General features: G+C 37.7%; 1 pseudogene; it reads left to right on the forward strand.

The window, feature by feature from the left end:
* The first annotated feature begins 9,628 nt into the window (after nucleotides 1-9,628).
* Nucleotides 9,629-10,061, forward strand: LOC118632524 (annotated as a pseudogene).
* The last annotated feature ends 5,401 nt before the right edge of the window (nucleotides 10,062-15,462 follow it).

Consider the following 15,462-nt stretch of genomic DNA (forward strand, 5'->3'; position numbering starts at 1 on the left):
AAACATATAAGAATGCTCAGTTTATTAATTATTAAAGAAATTGAAATTAAATATATGAGATACCACTTCTTGCCAAAACAATTAACTTTAAAAAAAAAAAACAACTGAGTATCCTGAGTGTTGATGAGAGTGTAAAATAACTGAAATTCTCATATACTGTTGGTGGGAATGTAAAATGGTACAACTTTGGAAAACAGAATGGCATTTTTGTAAAGAGAAAAATGTACACCTACTATAGAGTCCAATCATTCCAATCTTAGATATTTACCCTAAAGAAACATATGCTAATACAGTGCATATACATGAATATTCATAGCAGCTTTATTTTTAATTGTCAAAAATTGAAAACAACCCAAATGCCTATCAACAGGTGAGTGGATATACAAACTGTGGCATAGTCATCCAAAGGAAGGCTAGTCAACAGTAACATGGATCAATATGAATGAAACTCAAAATGATTATGATGAGTATGAAAAGTAAACACAGAAAGATACATGCTATATGATTCTATTGATCTAAAACTGGAAAACAAAAACTAACAACAATGACTGGAGCATTCTAGTGTTGTCTGTAGCCAGTGGGGAGAAGCAGGGAGCAGCAGGAGAGGAGGCTTGTGGGGGCGGCAGATGTCGACGGCCTTGATGGTGCTGAAGGTTTCACAGGGGAATAAAAGCATGTCATCACACTTGCCAAACTACACACTTTAAAAAAGTTCAGTTTGTTGCATGTTAATTATAACAAAATAAAGCTAGTATTAAAAAAGAAGAAATAGATAAAAATATGGAGAAATAAACTCCCTGAGGAGACAAGAGGAGATAGATCTATAGCAAATGGAGAGGGACTGGACTTAGAGAAGAAGAAGCAAGATCTCTCATTGTAATAGTAGAATATTAGTATTTCTAGGCTTGATTCCAGGACGTTGAAGAATTTCCTTCAGATGGATTATATTTTCTATTTTCTGTATGAGGTTAAAGAAATGGTTCATTATCTGTTTTGGTTAATTTTTGTGTGCGTAAGGAGGGAAAGGTTGATAGAACTTAACCTGGAAAGTTATGTTGATTCTTGATTTACAAAGTTTTATTCTTTGTTGTGCTATGGATCTGCAGCATCCCTGAATGTTTTTAGAAAGTGATTAATAAAATCAGAGTTAGTGTTTTGTGTCAAAATTTGAACAATTATCAATTTAAAAGAGTCTGTGCTTATTGTAACTTAATGTTCTTAATCCAAATATTTAAAGTTAGTGTTGTCTAGTAAGTAAAGCATTTTATTTTTTCATTCATTTTGATCACTCATTACACATTCAACAAATATTGATAAGCATAGACAATCTGACAGGTATTCTACTAGGCAGAGCTAAGTAAATTATTTAACTTAGTGAAAAGAACAATAAAAAAACAATTTTACGTAATAGAAAGTTAAGGTAAATTATAATCTGAGAACTGAGTGATGAGAAAGGGTAAGGTTGGTAAAAGTTGTGGGAGGAAGAGGTTAAGCAGAGAAACAGCAAACTCCAAGGCTCCAAGCAAGAGTGCACCAAGCAGCTTCAGTGAGCTGGGACGCCCAAGCGGCGAGCCTAGTGATCAAGGAGCTTGCTCTGAGTCGAGGCTGGGTCTGAGTTTTGTTAATGATGCTAGACTATAGGAAGATTTCAAGTGGTAAAAGTTTCACTATGTGACTTACATTTTAAAGGATTGCTCTGGTTTCTTTGAAAGAAATGGGTTGTCGGAGGGTTTGCAGGGAAAGGACCCCATTAGGATGTGATTTCAGCAAGCCATACATGAGATGAAGCTGACTTTGATAAAAATAGTAGTGATGGAAAGAGAAAGAAGTGAGTGGCTTCAAAACATATTTTAAAGAACATCTGACAGGACTGGAAATGGGGAACTTGAGAGGAAAAGATATTTAAAGAGAAAAATCAAGATTTGCTGCAATTTTGCATTTGGGGTGATGTGGCAAAATTTGTCAAACTTCTCATTTACTTAGGACATTTTACCTTGTATGTTGTCATCACAAGGTTTACTCACAAAAAAGAAAAAAAATCAAGTTCTCCTTTCATTTTGAGGAACAAGATAAGATTGTGCCTTCTACCTTCTGGGATGTTAGGCATGGTCGTATGATTTAATTTGACAAATGAACTGCAAGCAGAGATCACATGTGTTACTTCTAGGTGGATGTTTTAAGAGACTTTCCACAATTTACCATGCCCCTTTTATTCTGCTTTGGTGATCATATGTTGATATCAGAGCCTCCATCAGCCAAGATTCCAGGATGTCTCAGATGCCCTCCCTCTTCACTTGCTGTTTTAAGCACATGACCTTGTCTAGAATACCATGTTTAAGGAATTATGAGTCCTGACTTTCCAAGCTTCCCTTGCAGTAGGAGCACAAGTGTGTGACTGAGGCATTGGCAATCAAATGCACCCACATATTTAGATATGAAAGGAAATCATATGAAAAGGGAGAGGCTGTTCAATACCCATCAATGTATGGGCTAGTGGTGGACCCAGGAGTACTGCTGCCAGTGACAGTGATGGCAGAGTAATCCAACTGTGAATATGTTGCTGATTTCTGGCTTTGTAGCTCTCATGCCTGGTTCTCTAGCCCTCAAAAAGATTCTGTAAGATACATTTTATCCTTAATGCATTCCTGCTAAAGTAGCTACAGAAGATTCTGTTTGTAATAAAGAACCTGAGCAATAGAGATGTCTATTAAAAATATTGATGGAGATGCTGAGTAGACAATCATATGTACAAGTTTAGACTTTAAAGTATGAGATGTAAATTTAGTATTTGTATTGCAAACGCAATATTCAAAGTCTTGGAACTGTGTAAGATTATTTAAAAGGAAAATGTAGATACAGATAAAAATGAGGGTTTAAGACCAAAACTTAAGTATTCCAATAAATCAAGAAGAATGAATGATCTAACAAAGATGTCTAAGATGTAGTGCTTAGATAAGTCAAGAAAACAAACAAATAAACAAACAAAACCATCATTGTAGTGGATGGTATGGGAGCCAAGGGAGGAAAATAGTGTTTACAGAAGCAATGAGAGGTCTAATGTGTTTAATGAGGAGTAAGAAGGAAGAGATGTTCTTTGGCAAAATAGAGTCTGGTACTGATGTACATTTCGACAGAGTCACAACAGGAACCCAACTGGTTGAGTAGAGAGTTTGAGGACTTCATCTAGATTTCACGGACAAGTTTCGTAGAAGAGTTACCCATTATATAAGTTTGATGTTGTCTTAGCTTTTGCTGTTTAACAAACAACTACTAAATCTCAGTAACATGAAACAAGTAACATTTATTTCTAACTTGTGCATTTGTGCAGTTTAATTTCAGGAAAAATGTCAAGTTATCTGGAGTCCCTCTGCATCACACGCTTCCTTCTGGCAAAGACAATGGTGTGGAAGTGGTCACGGGAGGCTTGGTCCTTGTTTAGGGAGACCAGGAGTCCCTGGTGTAGAAATAGGTGATATTTCTTAAGAGAAGACTCAAAACAGGCCTGCTGTCACTTCTGCCCACTGCCTGGTTACCAATAGCAAGTAACCTCCAGCAAACCTATTCTCCAGGAGAGTTGCTTAGGGAATGGTACAAATAATTGCTGAACAATAATTTAATCTACAATTAATTTTATTTAAATTTATATTTAACTTAATAATTTAACCTGATTTGCCACAGATATAGGCAAACGATGAATAATGTTTCTCATGTAACTCCCAAAAGTAAATTGAAATAATTGTTTATATTAACTTTACTGATATGTTTATTAATTTGCTTCAATAAATATATTTATTGTGATATAACTACCAAAAGTAAACTGAGGATCAGTGTAATCTGAAAGAATTGAAGAAAAATATATTTCATTTATTACTTCATGAAATCCCATGTCAGGGCCACATTTCCAAAAATGAGTTCTCAGAAAGGTCAATTACACAGGGGAGAGAATAGGTATTAGATAATAGAAAGTTTCAACGATACAATAAAATGTATAGAAACATGACTTTAAAAAGATAAGCTAAAAATGCACTATTTCTAAAATCTTAGTTTGTAATTATATATTATGGGTTTCTAGAACAGTGAGAGCTAAAATTCCTTAGAACAGAGTTTGGGAAATTGAGATATAAATCACTTTTTCTTAAAATTTTATATTAAATTTAGATTCTGAGATATAAAAACTTTTAGTTGTAAGTAATTTGTTGATTGATAAATTTTACCATGAACCTCTGTTGGTGTACAGAAACATATTAGGAAAAATAATAAACTGCGTATTTTCCCTCAGAGATCTACACTCAGTCAATTCCACCCAACAGGATTTTTATTTTCTGTGCTAGACATGTATTAAGGACAAGGTTGAATGAAATACAAGTTTTCTTATCAAAGAAATTTTTTATGTCTTAAGGGAGAGTAGACAAATATGATGTAGAAGTGCTCTATTCCAAAGAGAGTTAAAGTCCATTGGGTGTTTTGAGTCTGGAGTGTGGATGAAAAAGGTATTCTATGGAAAGCAATCGCACAGGGTGATCTGATCATAAATTCCTAAGTGGGCAAGCCATAGTGGGTAGTCACACCCCAGGCATTACCATGCCCATTGTTTCCCAGAATCTAGGTGAACAAGCCTTTGAAATGCCCCATTTCAGACCCTCCTAATTATAAAGCATAAGGACCACAGTGAAAGCACATAATCTTGTTACCTATTCTGGAATCCCATCTCTGCCTTGCTTTCTCCCACCTTCATTTATCTCCTGTATGTTCCCTCCCTAGTTTCAAATGCATAAAATAAAATGCAAAAACCATCATTCTCCAGGGCATTTGAGATCTTGCTTCCTGGCAATTGTCAGTTTTGTCATAAAAAAACAAACAAACAAACAAACAAAAAAACTCTCATAAAGATTCTCTACAAGTTTGTACATTGTTTTTTATATTGACAGCAGTGATTCATTACGGTAGGGACATCACCTTTAGTTTAGACGTCAGGATTTCTGGCCAACATCTGCTACTTTGGCCAACCCCATTGAGCTGATAAAATTCTGTGGAAGCCTGCTCTGAAATGGATTGGCTGTCTGCCCTGGTGAAATTCTAATTTCTCCATCAGCCTATACAAAAAGTATATATGCTTATGTGATATGAGACTGTCAGAGGAAGGCCTGAGCAAGGGGAACAGGAAAAGGATGAGAATGAGAACAAGGAGGAGAAGGGAAGCAACAGGAGAGGGCTGGGTAGAGCAAGAGTAGGAGAAGAGAGGGAAAAGCTTTGGAAGGAGCATGTAACTTGATGACTCTTACTAATACCCCTGTTAGGACTCTGAAGGCTGCTATGGAGGGACAAACAACTTTTAAAGACAAAGAATATTGAATAACTATATATAAGTGCATTTGGAAATCTCTATAATATTTGGATATTTACAAAAAAATAAAATTGATTCAAGAAATAAAATGAAACCTGAAAGAACTGCGAAAGCAAATTGACAGGGTGACAGAAGTCTGTCTCTTCATAAAATTGCCGTGCACAGAAACCAACTTTTCAAGAAAAGTTTATCCCAATCTTAATATGTTTTAGAAAACACAGAAGAGAAAAAAGTTAAGAAATAACTTTTAGACTAATAAAATTCACTTCAAAACCAAGATAAAAAAATGCAAGAGTAGAGAATCATAGATTCATTTGCAGATTCTCCACCTAAAATATTAGATAGCTAATAACTAATAAATAACTACTAGTTTATTTCAAGAAACACATCGCCTTCTTGCCACCTTGCTGCACATTCCTTCGCTGTAGTGTCCAAGCTGATGGTGGTCTGTGGCGAATCCGCTGCATACGAGCCTCTGAGAAAGACCAGTGAAGCAGTCCCACATGCGTGCCAACAGAAAGAGCCGGGAAACCAGACTGTGAAGTTTTTAGTTATAGACACCAACCTTTCCTATATGACTCACATAGGAGTACTGAGGACCTGGGCCAGGAACAGTCTTTTTGTGACAAATAATAATGCTCTTTCTCTGAAATATGGGACCACGCTTGTTTGTCTGACATTTCTTTCTTTTGGGGTGAAGGTTCCTGTATTCCTTAGGGATGTGGTTTTTAGTAAACAAATTCCTATCAGTTCAGCAAACATGCCCAGATCCTCAGCAGTCCTGGGATGTGCATTGCCCCCCTCTCCATTCCACCACTTCCAAATAAGAATGCCAATGAAGAAAATAACTACCAGATGGATAAAATGCTGGCCTGCTCAGAGTATTTTTACTTCCAAGTATGGTAAGTTATGGTAAATCAAAGTAGTCAGATAACAGTGAACAGAGATAACAGAAAACAGAGCACAAGAATAATTTATAATTCCTAATATGTTTGTCATGTGTTTCTACCACTGGACCATATTTGAATGTCTTGCCAATCAGATATCATCAACCTGCCTCCCTGGGGGTCATTTTGTCTCTTTAGTTTGACTTCTCATATCTCTTTACTGATCTAGTCAGTATGCATTATATATCGTGATTTCCAAGGGACCAAAATGACACTTCTCATTTTCAAGTTCTTGAGAACCTTGACTTCATACCCCCATGTATACAGCATATATAATAGATTCAATGACACCTACTACATAATTTTAAAAATTTACTTAAAGTTCATTCTGGGTGACAGGCATAAAATTCTTCAGCCTTTGGCTTCTTTTTCCTTAGAGAGCCACCAGTGAAGGCTGCTGAGAGCTATGTTGCATTGTTCTTTGCTGCTTGAAGAAGTCACTTGTGAGGGACTATGGCTGAGTCTCAGATCACCAGCTCTTTAGACCTATGGCTGTAGCCACATTATTTAACCTTTCTGTGTACCCTACCAGACATCTATTTCTGTTAGAATGTAGAATTATTGCTCCTGCCTATATAATCACATGGCTATTGGATGGGAAACTGGTGTCAGAATATTTTATTGTCCCTAAATTTTATGCATGTAGAGTAAGATGAGTAGTATTGTATTCTCTCTACAACTAATAAGGGCATTCTTCTTAAGGTAAGACTCACTTTATTGGGTCAATTGTTTGATGAGTGTGCTGAGGGTAGATGTTAAACCTCTAGTTGAATAGGCCTGCATAAGGACTTAAACAAACACTTTGAATTTTCAACAAGCAGAGGAAATTTGGAAATGGGTGATGAGTAGAGGGCTTGGCAAGCATCCTGAATATTGTTTTGTGAGGGACATGATACCTCCACTTGACCCTCAGTATTTATAATGAATCAAGAAACATTTGAATTTTTTGTAAAATCTGATGAAAGGGATTTTTTTTTTCCCTACAGAAAACCACTTCTGGAAGAGGTTGGAACTCTAGGTGTATGGCTGGACTATTGCCCATGTGACCACAACATCTATATCAGATACATCCAGATTAGATGAGCTGACTGAGAGGAGAAACACAGCTGCTGAGGCACATTTCTGTGGATGAATAGTTCCCACTCTTGTTTCACTGTAAAACTTGTGAGCAAATTTTACTATTTAGCTACCAAACCCAAACCGTAGCAGCGCAGGTCAAGCATGAGAAAGGATTGTTTCAGTGTCACAGGCCCTTCAGACTCAGGACCAAATGTAAGTATCTGGCTATCACCATGGTGGTACTTTCAGTGTGGCAGAGAGACTAGCCAATGGCTGGGCTGCCATAGCTTAATTTGGGCTATGGGACTAAGATTTACTTGTGACAGAGAAGGGGAGGTGGTAAAGACACAGGCTTAGGGCCAAGTCATGAGCCTATGGGTGCCCTGCAATTAGAACATAGACTTGAGGGCAGCCAATTATCATCAAGACCATTATTTCTTCAGTATTATAATTGGTGGGAAAGCTCTTTCTTCAGGCCCAGCATCCTGAAGTTCTCAGAAGCCTATGAATTCTGTCTGGAGTCTGGAAAGGTGGCCACAATTGCCTTAAGCCTGCAATCCATAATCTAGAAGATGGTGAGGAAAGAGATGGAAACTACTAGATGTGAGTAAGTTACAGGAACTGTGTTTGGAATACAAGCAGCAAGAGGAAGAGATGTCCTGAGGCATCCAGAGAGAGGCTTTGGGCAGTAAGAGCGAGAAAGACTGCTTTACCAGAAAGCGCACCCACACCTCAACACCCAGAGGAGCAGCCTTCACCATGGAGCACACCAGCTTTCCTGCTCAGACATCCTAAACCCTGCCCGCACCGGGGAAAAGCAAGGCACAGCTGAAGGGGGCCGTTCGGAAATCTGGGCCTCTGGGAACATGAGTAAAATATTCTTGGTTATTCTCTCCTATCTCCACACCTCTAACTTTCACATGGAAATTCTTATTTTTGTTCTTGAACCAGTTTAGCAAATTACTGTCTGAACCTTCTGTAATGTTACCTATAATAATGTAAACTTGAATCCACAAAGTCAGATGAAAAGGTTTACAGGTGTCATGTCACCAAGAAGGACCTCCCTCTTATGATGGAATCTTGACACCTGTCAAGAAAAATTATGCAAAACTTGAAAATAAAGCAGAAGAATAACTACATGTCTTTTCATTGTTATACTAAAATATTGTCCCTTAGGGCTGCCTAAGAATTTTTTTTTTTTGATCCTCACCCGAGGACATTTTTCCATTTTTTGTTCAGACAGAGTGGGAGGGAGAGAGAGGAAGAGGGAGAGAGAGAAACATTGATGTGAAAGGGACACATCAAGTGGCTGCCACCCACATGACCAACCAGGGCTGGTGACAAACTGCAACTGAAATACATGCCCTTAGTGGGAACCGAACCCTGGTCCCCCTGGACCGTAGGCTGAGGCTCTAACCTCTGAGCCAAACCCGCTAGGGCTGCCTAAGAATTGTTTAATTCTCAAGAAACATGCCCCTTACCTGGATTTTTATTTATTATTGATTAGAGCCTACACAATATAAAGTTACATATAAACTTGTAGGGATAGATAAGTTGTAGATGATTTTCTGATAAGCAGAAATGGAAAATATTGCCTTCAGACAGTAAAATAATTCCAAAGACCCACAATTTTATTGCCCTATGGAATACTAACTAATTGTGTACCTAACTTAGTAAAAATATTTCACTATCCCACTTTTACATGCTCTTATCAGCTTAACAAACCTACCAGTTATGGCATTAATAAGTTATCTTTAATATGTTTGTATGAGAGTAATATGTTTTAATTTATTTTAGAATTATAGTTGAGAGAGCAACAGAAAGTCTAGGATGGCCAATGAAGCCCCAGTCTAGTAAGTTATACTCCTCCCCTAAATAAACCAGAGCCTCAGCTACATTTTATAACTGATTCATCTCCTTGACCTTATCCAATCACCGGTGCATGCTCTCAAATCTGAAGGCATTGATTTTATTATTTATGTCCGGATAAATAATAGAAAGTGTAAGGGGCTCAAATCATGCAGAGTAAACATCATTGGGATTAACACTAACTTTCTAATGCTTATTTCTCATCATTTTGAGGTTTCCTGTCTGATAAAATTACCTCTGTTTCTTTTTAATGCTACCCACTCAGTGTTTTTATTTGAAAACTCTTTATTTCTCCTGTGTTTATATAAGACAAGAAAGTGTGTGTCGCTCTTTCCCTGCCGCCGCGGAGTTGCGCGGAGGCAGAGGCTTGGGTGCATTCAAGATTCGGCTCTGCCCATAACCCACAGCCATGGCCGAGGAAGGCATTGCTGCTGGAGTTGTGATGGACGTTCACACAGCTTTACAAGAGGTGCTGAAGACCGCCCTCATCCACGATGGCCTAGCGCGTGGAATTCGCGAAGCTGCCAAAGCCTTAGACAAGCGCCAAGCCCACCTTCGTGTGCTCGCATCCAACTGTGATGAGCCTATGTATGTGAAGTGGTGGAGGCCCTTTGTGCGGACACCAAATCAACCTCATCAAGGTTGACGACGACAAGAACCTAGGAGAGCGGGTAGGCCTCTGCAATATCGACGGAGAGGGAAAACCCGTAAAGTGGTTGGTTGCAGTTGTGTGGTGGTTAAGGACTATGGCAAAGAATCTCAGGCAAAAGATGTCATCGAAGAGTACTTCAAATGCAAGAAATGAACAAATAAACTTGGTTTTTGTTTCTAAAAAAAAAAAAGTGTTTGTCTACTCATATTAAAAAAAAATCTTTAAAAATATAAATCACTGTGTTTTGAATAGGTGATATATTTTGCTAACTGTGTCTTCCTCTTATTTTGTGGTTCATAGCATTTGGAGAGAAAATTGAAAGAATCTAATGAAAGCTCTGGGAACTTCAACCTGGAAAAAAATGGATGGAGATTATATATATATATATATATATATATATATATATATATATATATTGAAGTTTTGCAAACAATTTCAGGATTTGAACAATCCCATGAAGCTTACTCATGAAATGATTGACTCTAGGAATCACAAGTCGAGAGACCCTCCTCTACTATTAAGAAATATCAACTCACTTTTTTTTTTTTTTTTTCTGTTTCTAAACCAATACTCATAGTACCTTGTTTGAATTTTGAGACCACATTGTTGGTTCTCTTTATAACCAAACTATTTCAGCTTTTATGTTGTGCTACTCATATTACCATCATAACTAGCCAGTTAATATTAATAACAGGAAGAGAGCAAAGGGGAGGCCAGACATTATAAGCATGGTAATCTGTGTAGCTTCACCAGGAAGCTGCAACTTTACACACCCCAGGGCACCACTGGTTCATTCTCTGAAAATCCCTGGGTGAAGGGTCCAACAATGGGGAAGATGGGCTCATGAACAGTGAAGTCAAGGTGATGCCTGTCTAACCTGGGAACAAAGACAATTGGCCAGAGGAGTGGACTCCAGTGCAAACCTGTGGAAATTTGAGAATACATAATCCCCAGATAAAAGAATTCACTCTCTCTTGTTCCTTTTGTTCTACTCCTGCTTTCTTGCACTCACCCATGCTCCCTCTATAGCCATGTAGCTTTAGAAGCCGTGTGGTCCATGACCATGCAGACCCTACACTCATTGAACTGCAGCTGGGAACACAAGCTAACCTAGCCAGATGCTGGACTGGACTGTGCAAATATGTAGCAGAAACTGGATACTGGATTTAATCCTAGCTCTGTTGAAGACCAAATGGAATTTTTTCTATGGCGTGACAGAGAGAGATGGGACCTCAGAAACTCAGGGGTTTGGTTCCACAAAAATAAAGCTTTATATGATACCTTATCTTCCCATGTGTGTCTCAGGAAATTCTTATTCCTGTGGCACCCCAAGAACCCCACATCCACCAGTGATAGGTGGGGACACAGAGAACACCCCATTTCACTTAGCATTACTTTAAACTTTTACTGTAATAATGGATATCCATTTTTTTTTGGACATGAACTATATATTTCACAAGAGATATAGTCTTATCTTCATTTATTTACTTTATACTTGGTGTGGGACTTGCACTCTTAAACCATTTATCTTTGGCCCCGTGACTTTCCACATGCTGCTAAAATTTTACGATGTGAGTTGGAAACAGAAAAAAGTCAAATGCTAGTTGAAATTGTAAGTAACATTCTCTTTGAGGCCAAGTGAACAAACTTAAGATAAAAGTTATTGTAGTCCTTATAATTTTGTATTTAAAGGGATTGCACTGTTCACTGTACTGCGAGTCCTTGCCAGCATACAAATATTCTCACCTTTGAATCATTCCAGTACTGACCAGGTCATTGGGCACAAAGCAGCAGCTCATGAGACATTTGAATGGATAATGAATAATAAGACATGAAAAATTCTTTTTCTTCAAGCAGATATTGTATTTTACAGTGTTATTGTTTAACATTGTTGAATTAGTAAACAAACCACTCTCTCCTTCCAAGCTTTTCTATGACTATTAACATTGGGATTAATGGTTCTAATGTATTAATAATTTTAATGTATAAACATGGAAGTAAACAAGTCTGGAACTTTCTGTTTAAGATATATAATAAATAAAAGAAAGAAAACCAATCAATATTTCACAAACAGAAAGGGCTCAGACCATTTTAGATAACATTTTAAGGTTAGAAACTGATGTATTTCTTTAATTTCCCTCACAATCAGGCTTCCAAAAGCTAAAGTCAAAACAGTTTGCATAGAGAGGTATTTATTGGTTCCTCAAATTTAAAGTGTCATTTTTGAAACATCACATAATAGAGAACAGAACATGGGCTCTGGAGTCAAAAGGACTGGCTTCAACATGGGACTAACTGTCTCCTAGCTATGAGGTTGAGGCAAGTTAACTTTTATGTCTCCCTTTCTTTATCTATAACACTTGAAGTTATAGAATGCATAAGGTTGTTCACTTATCTCATAAGTGAAATGATATCAAATCCTCAGGATATTATCTGCACTGTAGGATGCATTAATAGATGGGATCCATTAGTATTTTGTTTCTTCACAGTTAAGTTGCACTGGGCAATTAGCAGTCTCTTGCTTATAGTTTACATAATACTTCATGCAGAGAATGTAAAATTCCCCACATACCTATGTATGTAGATTTGTTTATTATATACACATAATAAATTAACTACAATATGGAGAAAGGGAGAAAAAGCAGTAAGAATAGAATAATAAATGAAAACAAGTCTATTGCAATGATTAAGAATAAAACCCAACTTGGAGTATCCTGATGTGATGGCTATTTAAATGAAATGGTAGAATTCAGAAACAGTGTGAATGTGTTTCCTGTTACAAACATTCTTGTAAACATTTACAGGTACCCAGTTCCTTTCTTACTGATGCATCTTTTTTAAATACCAGCGAACAGATTATTGTAAAATATTGATATTCGTGGCTCAATCTGTTTTCCCCAGTTGAATGGCCCACTCTCATCTGTCCTGTGAGCATTTGAAAGTCTACCTCTTCACATCGTAAACTTCGTCCTTCATCTCTTCCAGTTTGTTGCTGTGCTGTGCAGTTTGGGGAGAGTCTTAACTCACTGCTGCCTTTATACATTGACTAAGTTTGCAGAAAGATTTCTCACCTGGGTCTTATAAAGTGTTAGAGTCTTCTCACCTTTTTGCAAGTCCTGATGCCAATGTTTATTTTGTTAAAGTCTCTCTCTCTCTCTCTCTAACAAGTCTACTGTTTTTTGTTTTTTTTTTAATCCTTACCCAAGGATATTCTTCTATTTATCTTCATATAGAGTGGGAGAGAGGGAGGGAGAGGGAGAAAGTGGGGGAGAGAGAGAAATATTGACGTGAGAGGGACACATCGATGGGTTGCCTCTGAGTGACCCCAACCAGGGCCAGGGACAAACTGCAACCGAGGTACGTATCCTTGACTGGAATCAAACCTGCAACTCATCGGTCCATGGGCTGATGCTCTAACCACTGAGAAAACCGGCCAGAGCCATCTCTCAAGTCTGTAGTAAACTTTCCCAGTAATCAATTTGACAGTTTCTTACTCCAGGAGCACAATTGTCTGCTTCTATCACAACCCGGACTTCTTTAAACCTGATTTATTTGAGGATTTGTCTTGGATTATTCTCCCATTTCCTTCCCAAGCAGGTTTTTTTCCTCATATGAAATCTCTTACCTCCATTTTTCCTGATGTTGTCCTGTATTCCATGTATTTTACAGAATTTCTATTATAATTTTAGATATTTCCTATTTATTTTAGTATTTTTGATAGATAAATTGAAAGAAGTTCTTTATAATTTTAGATGTTTCCTATCTGTTCAGTACGTTAGTTTTTTTTATGGACATTTGGAAGGAGTAGAGCCAAGTCAATGTGCAAAAACAGTCTTTCAGAGGAACAGTCTCTTCCTCCTCTGAACTGGAAGGCATGTCCAGAAGATAATATTATGTAAGAAATTATGTAAGATAAAAGGTAACTGTGTAAAGAGACTTCAAATAGGACCCCAAACTGTGTTCTAGTCAGCACTGCCCCCCAGTAGAAGCCTGGCTCTACTCTGAGGTGCCTAATTGAAACTCGACTTCCCCACCCCCAGGCCAGTCTGGAAAAGGTCCCTCTGGCCCCCATGGGCTCTTTTCCTAACTTCAGTTAGAGTGGTTGGTACACTGATAGTAATGAACTGTTTATGTGGCCCCCTCCCCTCAAGTCTGCGAGATCCTCAAGGTTGGGTCTCTGCCTCCCTCACAAAGAGTCTGGTTTCTCGCCCCTCCTGTGTTAGTCAATACACGTTCACCAAAGGAATTTGCAGGAATTAGTTGGGTCTCCAATTTTAGTCTTTCCCTACAGCTAGGAAGAGTTCTGTTCACTAATATTGAAAATGTTTCAATTACTGTAATATGATCCATCCTGTTCTTTATACTTCAGGAACAATTTTTTTTTAAGCTGACCATTATGATAATTTCCCCCATGTTAGTATTGAGAAACTGTCCTAAAACAGTTATTAAAAGGATACTGTGCCAGGCTGACTTTACTCAAGAACATATTTCTGAATCTTCCTTCTGTGCTTGAACCAAATCTCATCTTTGGCCATATGTTTCTAATCTCAGTTTCTTATTTTCTCTTGCTTTATTCTTCTCTAGTTTAAAATATTTTCCAAACTATTTCTTTGATTCTGATTTTCCTTTTTTATTTTTCTCACCTTTAGTAAGTTTTATTCCTTCAGGCATGTGTCTTGACAGACTGACTGATGGACTCTATAGCACAAGGCTAAATTCTGGAGCCTACCCCACTCCCTGTCCCTAGCAATCACACACACACACACACACACACACACACACACACACAGCCGTTACTGCTTTTGTGGGAGATAACAGCAGCTATACAAAATTCATTGAGTAGTACTAGAAATTGTGTAGCTTAGTCAAAGGAAAGTATTATAATAGTCACAGTAGTATAATTGTGAGCTGCAGTCCATAACCAGGAGCAAAACTTTACCTTAGGCATGATGGTGGTGGCAGGGGATGGAGGTCCGTTGACTCTTGCATACATAAAGCCTCAGATCTCATAAAAAGAACAATTTATTTTTGTTGTGTAAGAATTAATATGCTTAACAACATAACAATTGTCAGAGATTCTACCAAAATGGTTCAGAGTTGGAACTGGGACATATCCCAAGACACTAGTCTCCAAATCTATGAGTCTCTGATTTTCACTGCTGAACTTCCTGTCCATCCATCAAATATGATGCAACAGATAAAAAATAATGTTGAAATTCTATTTTGTTAAAGCCAGAACTATAAGTGACAATAAAGATGCTTGCATCATGCTCATTGCAACTTCTCAGTCCCAAATGATTTACCTGCTCAGATGACAAGTATTGCCAAACAATTTGACCACTAACCAAAAGGATCACAGAAAGACGTTCCTGAAAAAAAAAAATGTCTGTTATTGGCAGAACTGTGTTCCTCCCCGGGCAAAATTCATCTGTTAAGACCTAACTCCCAGTACTAACCCTCAGAATGTGATTTCATTTGGAGAAGTTAAAATTAGGAATTAGCATTGGCTAATATAATATGACTGGTGTCTTTAGAAGAAAAGGAAATATGAACACAGACAGGTGTAGAAGGAAGATGATGTGAGGACCCAG

This window comes from Molossus molossus, unplaced genomic scaffold (assembly GCF_014108415.1).
Source record: "Molossus molossus isolate mMolMol1 unplaced genomic scaffold, mMolMol1.p scaffold_m16_p_17, whole genome shotgun sequence".
NCBI classification, from domain to species: domain Eukaryota; kingdom Metazoa; phylum Chordata; class Mammalia; order Chiroptera; family Molossidae; genus Molossus; species Molossus molossus.